Source organism: Bufo gargarizans, chromosome 6, assembly GCF_014858855.1.
Source record: "Bufo gargarizans isolate SCDJY-AF-19 chromosome 6, ASM1485885v1, whole genome shotgun sequence".
Classification (NCBI taxonomy): Eukaryota; Metazoa; Chordata; class Amphibia; order Anura; family Bufonidae; genus Bufo; species Bufo gargarizans.
This window is the reverse complement of record NC_058085.1, coordinates 116,777,451-116,796,908: the sequence shown is the minus strand read 5'-3', so window position 1 is coordinate 116,796,908 and position 19,458 is coordinate 116,777,451. Positions and strand designations below refer to the sequence as shown.

Sequence of the window (19,458 nt, the reverse complement as noted above, 5' to 3'; positions counted from 1 at the left end):
ACTTCTTCTGAGGGTGCACTCTGCCCTCCTATCTAGAGGGTCCTGCAGGCTAGACCCATCGTCTGCAGGAACTAGAGTGCGCCTGGACAACTTGGCAATCGCCATGTCCACCTTAGGAATGGAACCCCATGATTCCACTAAGGGTATAGCCATAGGAAACATTAATTTAAACTTCCTGGTAAGGACTGGGCCTTTTTCTGTCTTTTTCCACTCCGTGCGCATCACAGAGAGAAGGGTCTCATCTGCCTTAAAGACCCGCTGGGTCCGGCAGGCGGGATCGGAAGACTCCCCTACGTCAACATCATGGTCCCCCGACCTGATGGACCTTAGAAGCTTCTGGGTCTTTTCCGGTGGAAAGAAGCCAGAAGTCGATTCTTCCTTATCCGAGGAAGATGACCCCACAGAAAGGGGCATAGGCCTATCGGTGGGGGCGGCCACCTCCATAGGCGTTTGGGAAGGAACGGGTAGTCTCTCGTTAAGGAGACTTACGACCCCGTTAATGGAGTCGTCGACATAAGTCTTAGCCCACTGGTACATGTCCTGCATTGAAGGCTCTGTAGCAGTGGCGGAACGACAGCTGTTGCATCTAGGAAACGGGCAGCTGTCCTCAAGAGGCATATTGCAGTCATAGCAAGCCAGGTGTCTCCTCTTGGTGGCTGATTTCCGTAGCTGATCGGGCTCTCGGGGAGAGGCCATAGCTGAAAAGGAACAAAGGGAGAAGAATTTAAAACATCATAAGAACGGAAATAAGATAAATCCCTCCATGATTTTAGCACGAACCAGAGGAGAGTACAAAGATAGCTGAACAGCAAAAAAGACCGGTCTGAAAGGCAGTATCTCACAATGGCAGGAGACTCTGGAGCTAGCTTGTTAAAGCAGCGCAGCCAGAGACCGACTGAGGGAAACAGGGAGCTTAAATAGAGTAGCTCCGCCCAGGGGAGTGGTGAAGTCCAGGTCTAAACCTCCCCCTTAATACAGCTGTCCAAACAGTCTTCCCTTGCAAAGAAAGGGAAAAGATAGGCCTAAGCCTAAGAGAGGGTGTCCCCCACATCCACCTATTCCCCCCCCGCAAAAGAAAAAGCGGCCGGACAAGACCGGCCCGCTGACGCCGGGGAACCGGAAGTGACGCCGCGGCTAGGCCCGCGTCACTTCCGGTCATGGCGGCGCCCAGGCCAAACTTAACAGCGGAGCGCCGCCAAGCTATCGCAGGGGAGATAACGGAGGGAAGGACCTGCGAGCGTGTGGAAAAACCCACCGCTGCAATGGGGCGCAAATATAAGCGCACTAAGATAAAAAAGGAACTAAAGGAGACCTCTCAGGTCAGTACAATAAAGTCCCTAACTCCCATTTAAAAAATAAACCAGGGAGAGAAAAACTCGCCAGTCCACCTGTCCAAAGGACAGAAAAAAACACGGTGGGCTGGGGGATGAACCCCTCCCTTTAAGGGAGCTGGAGTTCTTTTATTGGTTTAATCTTTGGGCTCATTAAAAATTCCGCCGGTCCTACCAGTCCACGGGGGGCAGTTAACCCCATCTGTGCTGCTGGTAGGACGTAAGGGAATGTAAATTTTCTCGTATTTCCTGTGCTTTGGTTCTTGGCATTAAAAGGGTTGTCCAGCTTTTAGATATTGATGATCCTTAGGATAGATCATCAATATAAGTTTAATGTGGGTCCGACTTGCAGCACCCCCTCCGATCAGCTGTTTAAAGTGGCCATGTGCAGTCTCCCACTGCAAGGTGTTAATATGGGTGAACCTTTTGCACTGTGTGTCCCCTAGGCTGTGTCTGGGGAGGGAGAGAATTCCCTGGTAACAGTGGCTAGGTGGAGGCTGGCACCACTCCTTACTCGGGAACTTAGTGAGGTTTATGTAAGCTGTGAGTGAAAAAGCAGCAAGTTGCAGAGCTGAACAGGAAAAACCTCTTATCTTGTGAATAAAAACAGCAAAGTGACAGTATATGTGCCAGCCTCTGAGGGGAAGAACTGCTGAATTCTTCAGAAAGTTTAGCGACTGTATAAGTTATAGTACAGATCATCTGTCAGAGAAGGAAACACATATACATTGTGGCTACAGACTTTCCTGCATTTGATTTGGAGCTCTAAGCTTGAGATTCCCCATCATATAAAAAGACTGACCATCTGTTGAGAGACTGTGTTCTGCTCAGGATAATGTGGAGATACCAATAAAGTGAGGGTGAACCACTTACTTGTTGCACCAAAACAGGCCTTAATTCTGCACTGTTTTTTGCATCACCATAGCTGGCCTGTCCTTGGAACCCCTGCCTTGCACCCCCAAAACCTATTTACATCAAGTGCACCTCCACTATCACAAAGGAGAGAGCCCCAGGACCTTAGTGTGCACCAAAGGGAAGTAAAGGAATGCCCTTTCCATCACTGCATGGCCCGAGAGAGCGCCAGAGTGAAGACCGCCACCATGATTAACTACCATTATTGCTACAACCACTCCTATCATCCACTCCTCTCCTTTCTTGTGCTTGTTGCATACTGTGCTTATGTAAATACTGAAGCCTTTTCATTGCGTGCACGCCATCTTCATAGCAGTGGTGGTGCAAGGTAATTACAGTTTGATCCCATTGACTGAAATGAGTGGAGTATAAAATGACCTTTTAGTGCCACTCCAGTGTAGCCGATGTGCAAGCAAACATTGAAGGGGCAGCAGCGCTCACACAACCACCATAGCCTCTTCAAATACTAATGGGAAGGGCTGTGGAGAGTTGGACCACCACCGGCCTGATATAGTTGATCTATCAGAATGGGAATTCTGATATGAAGGTAATCAGATATTTTTCTTTGGGCATGCTTTCTAATTGAAGTGAATTGACAGCCGGGGACTATGTACCTGACGTCAGCTCACTGCTCGAGTACTGAGATTTGTCAGACTGGGAACATTGTGCTTTCCTGCATATATTCTGATTGATTTGAGGTTTCTCTCATTTAATGAATGAAAGTTTGACTAGAAACTTGTCATGCTGATTTTAACTATTGACTATATGTTTTTGAGAAGGTAAAATAATACAAAATCCACATTAGTTTAGTTAAAAAAAATAGAAATGAAATCTTTTACCACGGCACATGAAAGAGAAACTGAGCTGCACATTTTCCAACTAATGAATACCAGGTGCTTGCTGAGAGGGAATAGCCAACTCCAATCAGCATATGAATGAATAGACCTAAATTAAAATACACTTTTATTCAGGGTTATACAAAGTTGTAAAAATGTTGTTTTGCACCAGAGCTCCAGAACAGGTGTTAAAAACGTAGAGGAGCAGTTGTGCCCAGACCCTGGTGCCTGAGGGGTTGGGGAGGTGGAGGCTACTCTACTACATAAGGATCCAAATTTACAAACAGCACATGGTAGACTGGGAGTTGCTAGGGTACATTCACATGGCGGATTCTTATGCTGTCAAAATCCGCCACATTTACCACGGCAGATACCTGTTTTCAGCGGTTGTTAACTTTAGAGACCTCAGACCTGCTCGCGGTTTAGCTCCATTGAATGCGGGCAGCCTCTGTGCCTTCAAGTGACAGCTGTTTCCACACTGCGCTAGGAAGAGTCATGTCACTTCTTGGCCTGGTGGCTTTAAACCGCCACCCAGTGATCTTCAGTGCTGCCTCCCATTGAAAACAGTAGGAAGCAGACAACACTGGGCTGCAATTATGGTGCAGCGCTTGTGCCAAAATTCCTCAGGCAAAAAATGCTCACAGGCCCATACAGACTTTCTTTGGAGAAAGTTCTATGTCTAGCCTGTGTTTTAAAAGGTCATTTAGTCCCAGGCTTTGGACACTACTTTTTTTCTGCAGACAATTTAATAATAAATATCTTCGTAGACCCTTTCAGGACCTTCATCCTCAATGATACCTTCATCCTCAATGATATTGCCAAAGAACCGCAGTTCCCTGCACTCCTTGGTGTAGGCAGTGACAACAGTGTGGGGTCTAGTCAAATCGGTGACTGTATATATATGTCTCTCTGCACCCAGTTCGAAGCATAAGGGCACTGAGAATGGGAGGGCACCCACGTGGGCTAAGGCTAGCTTGACATTTACTGGCAAAAGCCTCCTTTTGCATATTCCTGCAAAAAAAGACAAAATACCTCTATATGCAGTTGTATTTTGTCTGGCAGAATGTCAGAATCCATACCAGAAACCAACTGACCCCATTATAGTCAGTGAAATACGTTTGGCACTGGTGGTGTCTGGCATATGCCAGACCCTGAGTTTCTATTTTTCACTTCCTATACTGGAACGTAAAACTGGAATTTTATCACAGATCTGAACTTAGCCTTACAGAGACATGGGGTGGAGAAGATCCCAAGGAACATACTGAAGTAATCTTGCAAGCTTATAGATTGAGAAACAGATGAGGAGATCCAAGACGCTGCCCTATGTGCTATTTACTAAACTTTGAGGAAAAAGCCTTCATCCGCTTATTACACATGTGGGTTCTGAAGGAAGAGGATGTTTTTTACTGGAGCTATGCTTTATTGATTCCTGGTAGCTTTGTGAGCATCGTCTGGACTTTAATGAGGTCAGTAAGAGTAATAGATGTTTTTTTACATTTGTTTTTATACTTTCATTGGCCCATGAAATAACCTGAAGAGTTTATATTAAGGTGCTATTCCTGTCATTGTGTGGGCGACCCACAGTGACTAATTCACCGGTGACACTTCTTATGAGTTAGTCACCAATGGCAGCCTACACTGCCGTGAAATGTGCAGTCAGCCTATGTACGTGCACTTCAAGTATGTTTTCAAATATGAATCATATTTATTTTATATGTATTCACACAGGCTATATTGTGATTAGGGGGGAGTTCAGACTTGTAGAGCATCGCAAGCTGGTTAAGATATTGCTTTACATGGACTTTTCTTGGACAGCGGTAAAATAAATGCTCTAATAATAGTATTCACTACTAATGACGAGAAAAATGAATAAGCGTTCTGACTGAGAACAGAATTTCATTGGTTAGAACCAAACATTTTTGGTATCACAGCCAAAATAATTTTTTAGGGGTTGTCCAATTAGAATTGCCCCTGTCCATATGCCTTATTAGGTTATATCAATGTCCTAGAGGTTCCCTGCTCTGGACCCTCTTCACACACTTCATTTGAATGGATGCCATGTAATACCTTCTGCAGAAGATCTGTATTATATCTGCCCTGGAAGTCTCCACTGATTGTGTGGGTTTCAGCTGCAGGGATCAGTGGGTCACCTGCAGGTCCACCTTTAGAGATGAGGTTGTCAAGATGGACAGTCGTAATTAATCATTTGAATTACATGGTTATTGCTAATCCTTACATTTTATACAGTGCAATTAAAGGTCAAAAATTCCCATGAAAGTGTCAAAAACAACAGATTTTTCTTAGGGCTTGTTCACATCACCGTTATGGATTCCGTCATTGTTTTCCGTTATAACGGAAAATAACGGAATCGGGGGGCGGAGCCTGACCACAGAGTGAAATGACTGCTTAGACTAGCAGCTCTGCACAGACACAGCACCTCTCCTTGTCAGAAGCATTCATGGCACGACCAAGATGGTTAAAATCGGCAAAGACAAGTCCAGGGACGCTGCTGCTACACTGTGAGCTGCTAAACAGCAAGCAGATATGGAGAAATTCCTACATAGAACGGCAGCTCCTAGCCCCAAGCGCATACTCAAGATGGCGCAGCTTCCCTCCACAGATGCCGACGGTGACTAAGACACCGATGCAGAGAGCTTGACTCCACAGGCAAGTGATTCAGAACCTATCACTAAGGCATTTCTAAAGAAAACAATACTTCATGCTTTAAGCCCTATGCTACAAGAGTTGTCAGAGATTAAAAAGGAGATTCAAACAATCGGTCACAGGGTGCACCATGTAGAGAAGGTAGTCTCAGACTCACTTAACTTTTGTGACATGGCTGGTCATATGATAAAAGCACAAGAGACACAACCTAACAAAGCTTTTACTCTGATAGAGGACATGGAAAACAGAAGTCGCCACAAAAACATAAGAATTAAAGGGTTACCAGAAAAGTACTCCAATGACACACTGGGAGCTGTGGCGCAGCAAATATTCGCTTCTCTCTTGGGCGCTGACAGAGCAGCCACAATTACCATAGAACTTATACACAGAGCGCTTCGTCCATCTCCTAGAGAAAGCGAACCAGTCAGAGATGTTATATGCGGCCTGCTAAATTTTGTGGACACAGCAGCCATCTTAAAAGCTAGCAGGGAAAAACCCACACTGCGCTATGAAGAGCATCAAATCCATTTATATCAAGATGTATCACCCACAACGCTGTCGAAAAGACTAATCCTCCGACCTCTTCTACAGAAGCTGAGGGACTTGCATCTGCCTTACCCATGGCTGTATCCATTTGGCATAGCAATACATAAAGATGGCCGCCAGGTCATCATACACACACCTGACGACCTCTCAGAAGCATGGGACTGCTTGGGAATATCGCCCATGTCCATTTCAGCAGAAGTTACATTGCTAGACTTGCCTCATATAGAGCCTTGGTCGGTGGTATCCCGGGATTGAACCGCAAAGAGAAAAGGGGCGAACCGCAAGAGCTCCAGAGACGCTCCTACTTGAGAATTCTGTAGATCATTATATCCTTTTTTCTCTCTCTCTTTCTCTATTTGGTGCAGCTAATAATGGTGTATCTTTCGGAGTTGTGGTTTAGGGTTCAAGGTGGGAAACAGGGCCTTTCTGCCTTGGCAGGATTACAAGCCTCAAACATAATCAGGATGATCTGTGCGATCTTACTAATCAGTTTAGAGCAGACGTATGAACATACTTTTATTTCTTCTTTTCTCCCCTGCTTTTGGCCCCTCTCTACCTTTCCTTTCTTTCCATTTTTCCTCTCCATCTCAACTACATTTTTTAGTGTCCAGTTGAAACAAGAGGTTAGATGCTATTATGTAACCTAATATCTATTAATAAGTAGGTTTCAGATGTCTCTCTGTTCACACACTACTCGAACCTAAGAGATATCATAGTGAAGAAGGTACACTATATCTTCCACACACCTGTGTAATTCGCTCATATGAAATCCCAGGTTCAAGACAAGATCGCGTACTCTGTGAATTTATATACTCCTTATAATACACAAGAGGAGTGACCGTGCTGGCCCACTCTGCTTCCCATTTTCTCACTGTCTATCCTTCTCCGTCTCATCCACTTTTTTATGTACTCACATGGCAACACTACAAACATAAGTGTAACTGTGGATAAGTGTTACATGATGTGAGTTTTGAAATGGGGTATGATCCATACCCCATTTCAAAACTCACATCATGTAACACACGTCCACAGTTACAATTATGTTTGTAGTGTTGCCGGTAACATGAGGCAGTACTGCTTTAACGTCTACTTCCATTACCCTTTTTATCTTGTTATGTTTAGTTTGCCTACTGCCATGCCAGCAGAACCCCTGGGTAATAAACACTGTTCTTTCTCTTCTTTTAATTAAATATGGCGGACCTTGTAATTTGTACCTATAATGTCAGGGGGCTGAACTCCTCCACCAAGCGTAGCCATCTACTGTCATTGCTGAAAAGAGATAAAGTCTCAATCCTGATGTTGCAAGAAACACATTTTAAAACAGGTAAACTACCAAAACTGTCTGCCCATTATTTCTCCTTCTGGTTTCATCACACTAATGACACTTCTTCCTCAAAAGGTGTCTCAATTGCCTTCCATAGGGAAATTCCTTTCATGTACATCACAAGAAATCAAGATTCAGATGGCAGAGCTTTAATTCTGAAAGGCAAAATTGGCACATCAGTATATACTTTTGCAAATATATACGCACCTAACTCCTTACAAATCTCCTCGATTATAGGAAAGTTGGATGAGTTGCAAGCATTCACAGAGGGCCCTATCATATTAGGGAGTGATTTTAATTTAGTTTTAAATCCTTCAGTGGATGCATCCACAAAACACCTTGTACAATCCAGAAACAGCTCCAATAGATATGTAATCGCTTACAACTGATGGGTCTTTGAGATGCTTGGAGATCCTTGCATCCGACAGAGCTAGACTATACGTTCTTCTCGACATCGTATAAATCTCACCAACATCTAGACTATCTTTTCATCCATGATAGTACTCTCTCAGCTCTTAAGCAGGCTCACATAGGACCATCCACCTTTTCTGATCACTCACCAGTATTATTACACATGTCAAGCAAAGACCTTCCTAGGAAGGACTGTACCTGGCGTCTTAATTAAACTCTACTGGACAATAAAAAAGAACTAGAATACTTGACGAGCCAACTCCAGTTCTTCTTTGAGTCCAATACTACCCCCAAAGTATCTGTACCCATAGTGTGGGAAACTCATAAATCTTACATGAGGGGCATATTGATAGCACTGGGTACAAGAATTAAAAAACAAACAAATCTTACATCTCCTTTCAAAGATTAGAAACCAAGAAAAACTGCATAAAAAACCCTACACCCCTGATCCTTGCAGAATTGTCTATTGAACAATTAAAATTACTGTTAAACAAGAAACTTGCCAAGAACATACTGTACTATCAACACAAAGTCTTTGCCCATGGTGACAAAGGAGGCAAATTAATATCAGCTTTAATCAAGAAACGGAAAGAAAAATCCTTTATATCATCAATTACCACCCAGACAGGAAATAAAGCAACCCGCACTTCAGAAATCGCAACAACGTTTAGTACCTATTATTTCTCTCTTTATAACTTAGCTAGTTCAGACACATCTGTTAGCGATTTTTCACAGGACTGAACCTTCCCACCATCTCAGAGGCAGACAGACAAACCTTAGTACAACCAGCTACTATACAGGAGGTGAAAGACACAATGCTCTCCTTCCCCCTGGGGAAACCTGATGGGTTCACCTCATGTTATTACAAAAAGTTTCAGGATATCTTACTGCCACTAGTTTTGATCGCGAATATTCTAATCGCAAATTTTTATCGCGGATATTGGCACTTCAAGAATTCGTGAATATCTAGAATATAGAGCTATATCTTCGTAATCGCGAATATTCTAGATTTTTTTTCCATCAGTACCAATGATCCCTCACTGCTTCTTGTTTGTGGGCAAATGAGAAGGCTGCAATATCTTTGACTTTAGGAGTAGTGTTGATTGCAAATTTTTATCACAAAGTTTTATTGCTAATTTTCTGATTGCTGGTTTTAGCAATCAAGAAAATAATGACTGGAGATCACGAATTCGCGAATTTATATGCTGAATATTCGCCCAAATATTCGCTAAAAATAATTGCCCCTGCTGCTCATCATTGACTGCCACATCTGACCCTTTTATGTAACCACCTTCTATCAGGAGGCACTCTCCCACGTCAAGCACTTGAAGCCCATATTACATCACTGCCCAAAGAAGGCAAAGATCCAAATCTTTGCTCCAGTTCCGGCCTATATCTTTATTAAATATTGACATTAAGATCTGGGCCAAACTCCTAGCTAGACGACTAACCAAAATACTCCCCACCATAGTCAAACCAGATCAGGTTTTGTAAAAGGCAGAGAGGGTAGTTTCAACGTTATTTGACTCTTAAATTCCATATCTCTAGATCACTCACACAAATTGTCACTTGTACTAGTCAGCACTGACACCAAAATGGCCTTTGACAGGGTCGCCTGGGACTTTATGTGCCATACTTTAGCACAGTTTAAATTTCCGAACCTGTTTATAGAGGCAATCTTCACGCTGTATACAATCCCATCTCCCCGTGTGAAAGTCAATGACACATTATCCCCTAGCTTTGTAATCACTAATGCCCCTTGTCCTCCTCCTTGTTTATATTGTCTATGGAAGTCCTCCTACAAAAACTCAGACAAGACACCATCACAAAAGGTTTCACCAGGAACTCAGAAACCCACCTTATATCAGCATTTGCAGATGATTTGTTACTACTGACCTGCTAAATATCTCCCTCACTCAATCCCATGCGACCATGTTGCGCAACTCCTCTCCTTTTCATTGGGCTAAAAACTCCATAACTTACCTAGGAGTACAGATCCCATGTAAACCAGGTGACCTTTACGCACTTAACTTCCACCCTCTACTACTTAAACTGTCCCATCTATTAAAAGAATATAACTTCCCATATCTATTATGGATAGGCCGCAAAAATCTGTTGCAGACTTATAGCCTTCCTCTGTATCTCAATTACATGCAGATGCTGCCTATGCACCTACCTGGGTCCTTTTTTTACTACCATCAGGAAATACTTCTCCTTATTCTTATGGAAGGGTAGCAAGCCTAGATTCTCCTACTAGATACTCACGAGAAAAAAGAGCAGAGGGGGTCTCAGACTTCCTAATGTTAAACAATACTATACAGCAATCAACCTACAAAGATGGCTTGACCTAGCTACAATTTCCACTGCTGACTCCTATCAGAGATCGGACCTCATGATCTTGGGATCAGATCATCTAAAAAATCTTATGGCTACCGGAGAACAGGGACATAAAACCTTATCTAATACCTTGGTAGGAGGCACAGTGGCGGTGTGGCGATCTCTCAGTAAATCTGGTGTATTGTTTGAAGGCACCTCTCCTCTGTTGCCAACTCCTCTATTACCCCATACAGTATAGCAAGACAATTTATCAATGAGATCATTCTGGTCAAAATTGCGAGATTTCAACATTGCAACATGTATGCCTCCTAATAAGATACCAGACCATGCAATATTACAATCCCAGGTAAAGTCCCTAAATATCAACTTCTTACAATATGAGCATTTTAGGACAATCTGTTCACTATTTTTGTCATCTAAAACGGCATGCAGACAGCTATCCTGGTTTGAACAGTTGGTCTTTCCTCATAACAATACCAAACAAAGAGTGTCATTGTTATATTCCCACCTATTGTTAACCTCATCTGTCGAACCTCCTCCTTTCTTAGAGTCCTGGGAGAAAGAACTAGATATAGCACTTCCAGACACAGATAAGAAATTTATATTGGCACATTCACATGGCTTCTCGCTTTGTGTCAAAATACAAGAAAACCATTATAAACTCCTATCCCGATGGTATAAGACACCTGATCTTTTGTTTAAAATGGGTCTCTCAGACACAAACTTATGTTGGAGATGCCACAAACATGTGGGAACTCTAAGCCACATATGGTGGTTAGCTCCTTCTGGACAATAGTTCAGAACTATATGAAAGCTCTAAGCTCTCCAGACTTCATTCTTACAGAAGGTCTGGTACTTCTAACCCAACCCACTAAACAACACCGACCATCTTGCCGTTCGCTAATAACACATTTATTAGCTGCAGCGAAATGTTTAATCCCCCTGTTATGGCTGCAATCACATCCTCCTTCTGACCACCATTGGCTACAGAAGGTCCACCAACTGTGTCGCATGGAGGAGCTGACCAGCTGGCAGGCCAATAAGCATGATTCTTTTGTACGTACATGGGAACCATGGCTACGACATACCAAAAACACCTGATCACTAGTACTTACCTTTATCTCTAATTTATTGTTCGGCACTCATTTAGATGCCTACATAGTTACTTACCTTCCCCAAATCCACACTCAAATGCGTTTACAGGACTGCTGGCATGGCAAACACTGGTTTATATTCTTATGTTTATCTTGTTGACTAAAGAAAACAGTGCTAACACATCACAATAAAGCTCCTTGATACTGATGTTTCAATGCTTAATCCTAATAGCACAAATTTAATTGATGTCAATATATTGAGCACTGTCCTAATTTGTTTCTGTATCACTCCCAATGTCTATGTAACACTTGCAATTGTTTCAGCTGATTGCATTTTGTTTTATGTAAAACGCAATTGCCATGTGATACTTGAAAACTTTAATAAAAACAGCTTTGAGAAAAAAAGAAAATAACGGAATCCATAGGAAGGAAGTCAAAACGGAAGCCTTTAGGAAGCATTCCGTTTTGATCCGTCATAATAGAAGTCTATGGGAAAACATATCGGATCCATCTGGTTTCCGTTATGCAAGATGGAAAACAAAGTCCTGTCAACATAGACTTGTATTATGAAGGATCAAAACGGAATGGCTTCCGTTTTGACTTCTGTCTTAAAGGGAACCTGTCATGTGGATATTTGATTATAATCGAACTAATTATATACAATCATTAAAGGGCTTCTGTCACCCCCCAAAAGTCATTTTTTTTTAGGCTAATTAAAATCCTTATACTGCGATTTTTCAATATATAGTGCTCTTACCCTTTTCTGTTGAATAGTTTCTTTAAAAATGGCACTTTTATAATATGTAAATTACCTCTCTACCAGCAAGTAGGGCGGTTACTTGCTGGTAGCCGCCGCATCCTCCTTTAAAAAAACGCCCCCTCCTCCTGCTGATTGACAGGGCCAGGGAGCGCTCTCCTCCTCTGCTGAGGAGAGCACTCGCTGGCCCTGTCAATCAGCAGGAGGAGGAGCGTTTTTTTTAAAGGAGGATGCGGAGGCTACCAGCAAGTAACCGCCCTACTTGCTGGTAGAGAGGTAATTTACATATTATAAAAGTGCAGTTTTTAAAGAAACTAGCCAACAGAAAAGGGTAAGAACCCTATATATAAAAAAATCGCGGTATAAGGATTTTAATTTGCCTAAAAAAAAAATATGACTTTTGGGGGGTGACAGAAGCCCTTTAACTACTAAAAAGTACCTTAGATGTATTTACTTACTGGTGTGACAGATGGTTACCTCATAATATACACACAAAGATGTTGTATGCAAATGAGCTGATTTGAGTCCAGCGTGACGTCAGTGAGTCCAGCGTTTTTTTAATTCAGAGCTATAGCCACTCCCCTGCCCACCTGCTGCTGATCCATATGGAAAAAAACTGTCAATCAGCAGAAAGTGGGCGGGGAGAGTCAGGAGCTCATGAATATTCAGGACTCATCATTATCAGCTGGAACTTTTCAATAAAAGATGTTGGCAGATTGACTGGGTCAATTAAGTGACCCAGCATTTTGCTAAGATAATCAGTCACTTATTTATGTTGCCCTTAGTTAGGACACCATAAAACTGGTGACAGGTTCCCTTTAAGTATTCCGTTATTTTTTGTTATAACCATGTTATAACAGAAAGCAATGACGGAATCCATAACAGTGATGTGAAAAAGCCAGGGGAGTAACTACCATAGCTGCAGACCATGCGACTGCTACGGGGCCCAGGGCAAGAGAGGGTCCAGTCTCAGTTGGGATTATCTTATCTTCTACTGGAGGTGAAAACCTGGTCAGGACTCTACCCTTTAAAGGAACAACTTTTAGCAATTGAAGGAGTGGAAAAATGGCCCAAAAGTTATTGAAAAAGGTTTAGGCGGAAACCCTTCTGTCCTGAGTGGGGGGTCTGGTGTGATCCTTGCTATGGGGCCCTCACTTCTCTATGTACGCCACTGGAAAAAGCCCTTAGTTGTTCAAAAGATTGTCTCAGTACCTCTGTGTAGGATACTGTGATTTGTAGGCTGAAAGCAGAGCAGAGGGAGTTTAATATATAATGTTGATTATATACAGTATGTGCACACATTGAATATGCATGCAGTAAATTCCCTTCTGTCAGATTCCTGAACTTGGCCCTGAATTTTATGAATAATATTTATATCATTGGAAGCTGTTTTCATTATCTCGTCCTCAACTTTATATTTTTAACTAGGCTGAGGCAATTTCCTTACATTTATCTTGTGCTTCCCATTGCTTCTATATGACATTACAAAGAAACAGGTTTACCCAACTAAAATATAAAAATAGATCTAAAATACCCTGTATATTTTTGAGACTGTGAGAATATGACCGCTTTAAGGATGTGAGTGTAGAATGTTTGGGGTGATATGAAAACTCTTTGAGGAGGTAAATTGAGGTATTTAATAGGGGGAATTTATCAAGCCATGTACACTTGTTTTCTGACATTAAAAAATACTAATTTTGCTGCATACAATTTTTGTGACTTTGTGATCTACGCTGCCCTCGCTACTTTTGAAAAGGTGTATGCCAAATTTACAAAAAATGCCACAATTTCATAGCATTGTGGGATTACAACTGGAGTACTCCCATAGACAAAAATAATGTGTCAAATTTTTTAAACAATATACGTTTGATAAATTTGGCGCCAATTATGCAAGCAGACTGACTTTAAAAGTCCTGTCTTGGTAAATCTAACCCATAGTCTCCAAGAACCCCTCTGGACTTCCCAATTTTAGCAGAATTTATTGCCCGTGGTGCTCAAATGTGAACACCATGAGGCAGATTATAGGAGTTATCGGATGTATTTATTTATTTTTTAATTCATGTCCCTCGCCTCCCCTTCATTACAGTAACAGATTTTTCCATGCTACTTATTAAATATTGCTTACAGGACCAGGGCTGCTCTCCCAGTCCTTATATGCTCCTTGCACTTCTGGGATCATGTGCCATACATTTTGCATGTGATCCTATTCTGGTTATAACCCACAGCTCATGCATGAGAATAAATCTCTTACTACCACTGTGGCAAGAAATTAATTTACATGCATTTGCTGTGGGTTGTAACCAAGCTAGGATTTCGTGCACAATGTACGGCACGTGATCCCAAAAGTGCCATATAAGGGCCAATGAAAACGTTGTTACTGTAATCAAGAGGGAAAACATGGGATTTAAAAATATATATTGGATAACCTCTTTAATCAATGTTTGGTAGCTAAAAAACTACTGTAAGAGAACCATGAAAATGGACACTTAAAGGAATACTGCAAGAAAATGGATATGTTATGTTAAGCATAGTGTAGCGACTGCAGGAGTAGTATGTGACTTTTGAATCTCTGAGCCATGCACTACCCCTCCATTTTTTCCTGGAGTTTTCCTTTAAAAAGGATCTGACACCAGATTTCACAATACAGACTGCATACCTTAGTATATACTGTAGAACTCTTAGACCTGATGAGGCTGGGGTACTTACTTTGAAAATCCATGTGAAAATTGCTTTTTAAAAGTTTTCCTGCCTGGTATTAAATGAGCTAGCTAGCTGGATTTATAAAATGATTATCTTAATATCAGGCAGAAAACCATTCAAAAGTCTAAGAGATTCATTTAATAATGTATACAGTTTTGTATTATGAAATCCGGTGACATATCCTCTGTAAGGGTATATTTGCACCTAGCTATATAGTGGCTGAAGATGAAAAGCCAGAACTTATGATTATCATTGACATTTTATAGTAGGAGCCTCTGGAATCACTGAAGAAGTTGCAATACTTCGAACTAACTTAACAAATGGAGTAAATCAATTTGCAAAGTTCAAGATTTGCAGTTTGCAAGTTGATTGTGATATTTCTAGGTACAGTTGAATCCACTTACTTCAAAGTTGGAAAATCGACTCGCCTAAATCTCGAAATGTCTAAGGATTTGCAAATCAATTCACAAAGTGCAACTCTTAAACTTAACTTGACTAATTGATTCACTCTTCTCTGGGGGTTGCTCTCTGGTCTTTGCATAATGTAAGATTTACATACTTGAGCCATGTACATTCAGCTTGCCAACTCATAACCTGGAGTAGGGAAGGGACTTGTCTTTGGCCGCACATTTGCTTTTTTATGCTGACTGCTCATGTTGTCATTGTAGTCTATATTTCTTGAGGGCAGGAGGGTTAGATGTGTCTTATTTTTTTAATTTTATTAATGTTATCTTTATTTCAAATGAATACATTTAACACATTGTAGAGAACATTAATATAGAGGAAAACAAAAAAAAGCTGATATCCCACCCACCAATCTTTTTATTGTGAAGCCAACCAGGAGAGAGAGAGAGAAAAAAAAAGAGGGGAAAAAATTATATCCAGTAACCCCATATCTTCGTCCATTGAACCAGTGAGCCTTACTTTGATAATATATTTTCTCATAATATTTAACTTTATTCATCAAAGACACCCATTCACCCTTCAAGGGCACTTTGTGAGAGCGATAATTCTGGCCATAAGTAGAGCATGTAATATCCCTTAAATCCAACATTTCACCAAGATCAGCCAGCACCGCAATATCTGCATCTTCTAATAACTGCAATGACCTGTTATATTGGTTTGTGCCGGCTCCGCTATGCTGCAGGTGCAGGAGAACAATTAAACTCTGCTGATGAGAAAAATGTATTCTAATGACTCATTTATTGCTATACTTTATGCGCAGTTAATATATTTTTACCATCAGCTGCTTCCACCCAACATTTGACCTTCAGAATGGACACAATACAATCTTGCGTAGTTTTAGAAATAGAAGAATTGAAAGATCTTTGTTTTCAGCTACCATATTGTAGCACTAAAAATATGAATTGTGTTAAAACTGCCACAGAAATAAACATATGTGTCACTTCAATTGCCTCTTGGCGTACAATCCTGGTGTGACAAGCTGACATTCCATTAACTCTGAATGCTAAACATGCTCAGAATGCTAGGAGGGAGTTTGCCCACTTGGAGGTTTCCAAGAATTTTTACATTGAAAATGAAATCAATTATTATATTATCTCTTGTTATATAAAGACAACCACAGTATTTTACTGTGGATTCTAGGATACAGCAATACATAGGCTTAAACAAAGTAAATAAATGATTCACTGATAAAGATAGCAATGATAATGGCACACACAGCCCTCACACAGCTCTGTCAAGAGAAACATAAAAAAAGTATGGCTGTATTACTACCCCACTAGGCTGTTTAAAAAGCAACATGGCGCCCATAAACCAATCCATCAAAATATGCACAGCAAAAGATGGTGTTTCCTTATGAACCCTGCAGCGTACCCAAACAGCTGTGTACATCCAGATTTATGGCATTTCCGTACGCAGTAGAACCTGCTTAATAATTTAAGGGTTGTGTGATGTATCTCAGGTGGCACTAGCTGGGCACAGTATATTGGGCACTGAAATGTTATATCTCTGGAAAACTTTCATTTTGCACGGTCATCTGCTCATTAATTTCTGCAAAATACCTATGGTGTTTAAATTGTCGCTCCACCCCTTGTTAAATAACTTGAGGGGTGTAGTTTCCAAAATGAGGTCACTTATTGGGAATTTTTACTGTACGGGTACCTCAGGGTCTCTGCAAAAGGGATGTAGTGCCCAAAAACCATTCCAGCAAAATCTGCTCTCTAAAACCCTTCTGAGCCCTACCATGTGCCATACAGCCGCTTATGTCCACATTTATGGCATTTCCATACCCAGGAGAAGTCCTTCTCTTCTGAATGCTGCAGTATGCCCAAACAGCAGTTTATCACCACATAGGCAGAATTGTCGAAGCTAAAACTACATACTGTATAATTGAAATACAATCTAATTTTTTATTTCATGTCCCAAATTTTACAAAAATTCTATGAAGCACCTGTGGGGTCAAGCCAATCACTACATCCCTAGGTGAATTCCTTGAAGAGTTTAGTTTTCAAAATAAGGTAACTTTTTGTGGTTTTACACTGCACTGGTACCTCAGGGGTTCTGCAAATATGACATAGCACCCAACAACCATTACAGCAAAATCTGCCCCTCAAAAGCCAAATGGTGCTCTTTCCCTTCTGAGCCCTGTGATGTGACCATACAACAGTTTACCAAATTACCACCACATGTAGGGTGTTGCCATATTCAGAAGAACAAAGGTAACCAATTGTGAGGTGCTTTTTCTCCTGTCACCCCTTCTGAAAATGAAAAATGTGGACTTAAAGCTAAATTTTATTGGAAAAAATTAAACTTTTCATTACCAAGTGTCTCTAGATTGTATAAAACACCTGTGGGATCAAAACGCTCAGTGCACCCATCAAACAATTCCTTGACGGGCGTAGTTTGTAAAATGGGTTCATTTTGGGGTGTTTCTACTGTAGGGGTATTTCATGGTCCCTTAAGGACCCATGACATAGCTGTACGTTATGGGTCAAATCCCTAAACATGGCGCCCGCTCGCGCGTGCAGAGACCTGCGGCACATGTATGCGATCAGCCATAAGGCTGATTGCATACATCTTAGGCTACTTTCACACTAGCGTTCATGGGTCCGTTCGTGAGCTCCGTTTGAAGGAGCTCACGAGCGGACTCAAACACCTCCGTCCAGCCCTGATGCAGTCTGAATGGAGCGGATCCGCTCAGACTGCATCAGTCTGGCGGCGTTCAGCCTCCGCTCCGCTCGCCTCCGCACGGACAGGCGGACAGCTGAACGCTGCTTGCAGCGTTCAGCTGTCCGCCTGGCCGTGCGGAGGCGAGCGGATCCGTTCAGACTTACAATGTAAGTCAATGGGAACGGATCCGCTTGAAGATGTCACCATATGGCTCAATCTTCAAGTGGATCCGTCCCCTATTGACTTTACATTGAAAGTCTGAACGGATCCGCTCAGGCTGCTTTCACACTTAGATTTTTTTCTAAGTTATTAATGCAGACGGATCCGTACTGAACGGAGCCTCCGTCTGCATTAATATGATCGGATCCGTTCAGAACGGATCCGATCAAGCGCAAGTGTGAAAGTAGCCTTACCTTTCAGATGCTGTGGTCAAATGTGACCACGGCATCTGCGCAGACTGGAACCAGAAGTCGCGCTCTTCCGGTCTGGTAACAGCGTTCCCCTGCTGAGATCGGGGACCTGTTACTTCAATCTAATTGATCGAAGCCTCAAGCCGGCTTCAGAGTCAATTAGATGTTTATATCTATACAGGCCACTAGGTGGCAGCCTTGTATTGATATAGTGCAAATGAAGTCTTCAATTATGGCTATTTAGCCATCACTGAATACTATGGGAAATCGAATGATTGCCAGTTATTGTCACCCAAGGTGACTTAAAAAAAGTTAAAAAAAAAAAAAAAGTTAAAAAAAGTTTGTACAAAAAAAATAAAAAATAAAAATAAAGGTTCAAATCACCCCCCTTTCCTTAAAATAAGAATACTTAACCAATAAAAAAAAAAAAACATCATAGGCATTGGTGTGTGCGAAAATACCCATACTATTAAAATATAACAATATTAATGGTATGCGGCAAATGGCATAGCGGGAAAAAAAATAAAACAGCCAATTTGCCATTTTTTGTCACTTCAACTACCCAATTATTTTTTTAGCTGTAGTAGTGTGTACAAATTATTTTATGTATTCATAACATTATGCCTATAGGCTTTCCATGGCGACCATAAGCGATGGAACTTGGAGTGAGATCTGTTTGCCCAACTAGCCAATTCCTCCATGAGGCATATTTGGTCCACCCTTTCCTGAAGCATTCTCATTTTATATACTAACCTTTCATGCGGTACAGTCTCAAATGCTTTGGAGAAGTCCAGATATACGACATCCATTGATTCGCAGCTGTCAAGTCTAGAACCTTAACTTACCTCCTCATAGAAACTGATTAAATTAGTTTGACATGACAATCCCTCATGAAGCCATGCTGATATGGCGTTATTTTCTTATTTTCATTGAGGTACTTCAAGATAGCATCTCTTAGAAAACCTTCAAACAGTTTACCCACGACAGATGTTAAACTTACCGGC

General features: G+C 41.6%; 1 protein-coding gene across 1 annotated transcript in view; it reads left to right on the top strand.

Annotated features, from left to right (window-relative positions):
• Positions 1 to 4,476: 4,476 nt before the first annotated feature.
• Positions 4,477 to 19,458, top strand: part of SRCIN1 (SRC kinase signaling inhibitor 1) — a 341,128-nt gene continuing 326,146 nt past the window's right edge. Inside the window, exon 1 of the mRNA XM_044298102.1 lies at positions 4,477 to 4,545. The gene's annotated coding sequence lies outside the window, so the exon portion shown is untranslated. The remainder of the gene's footprint in view (positions 4,546 to 19,458) is intronic.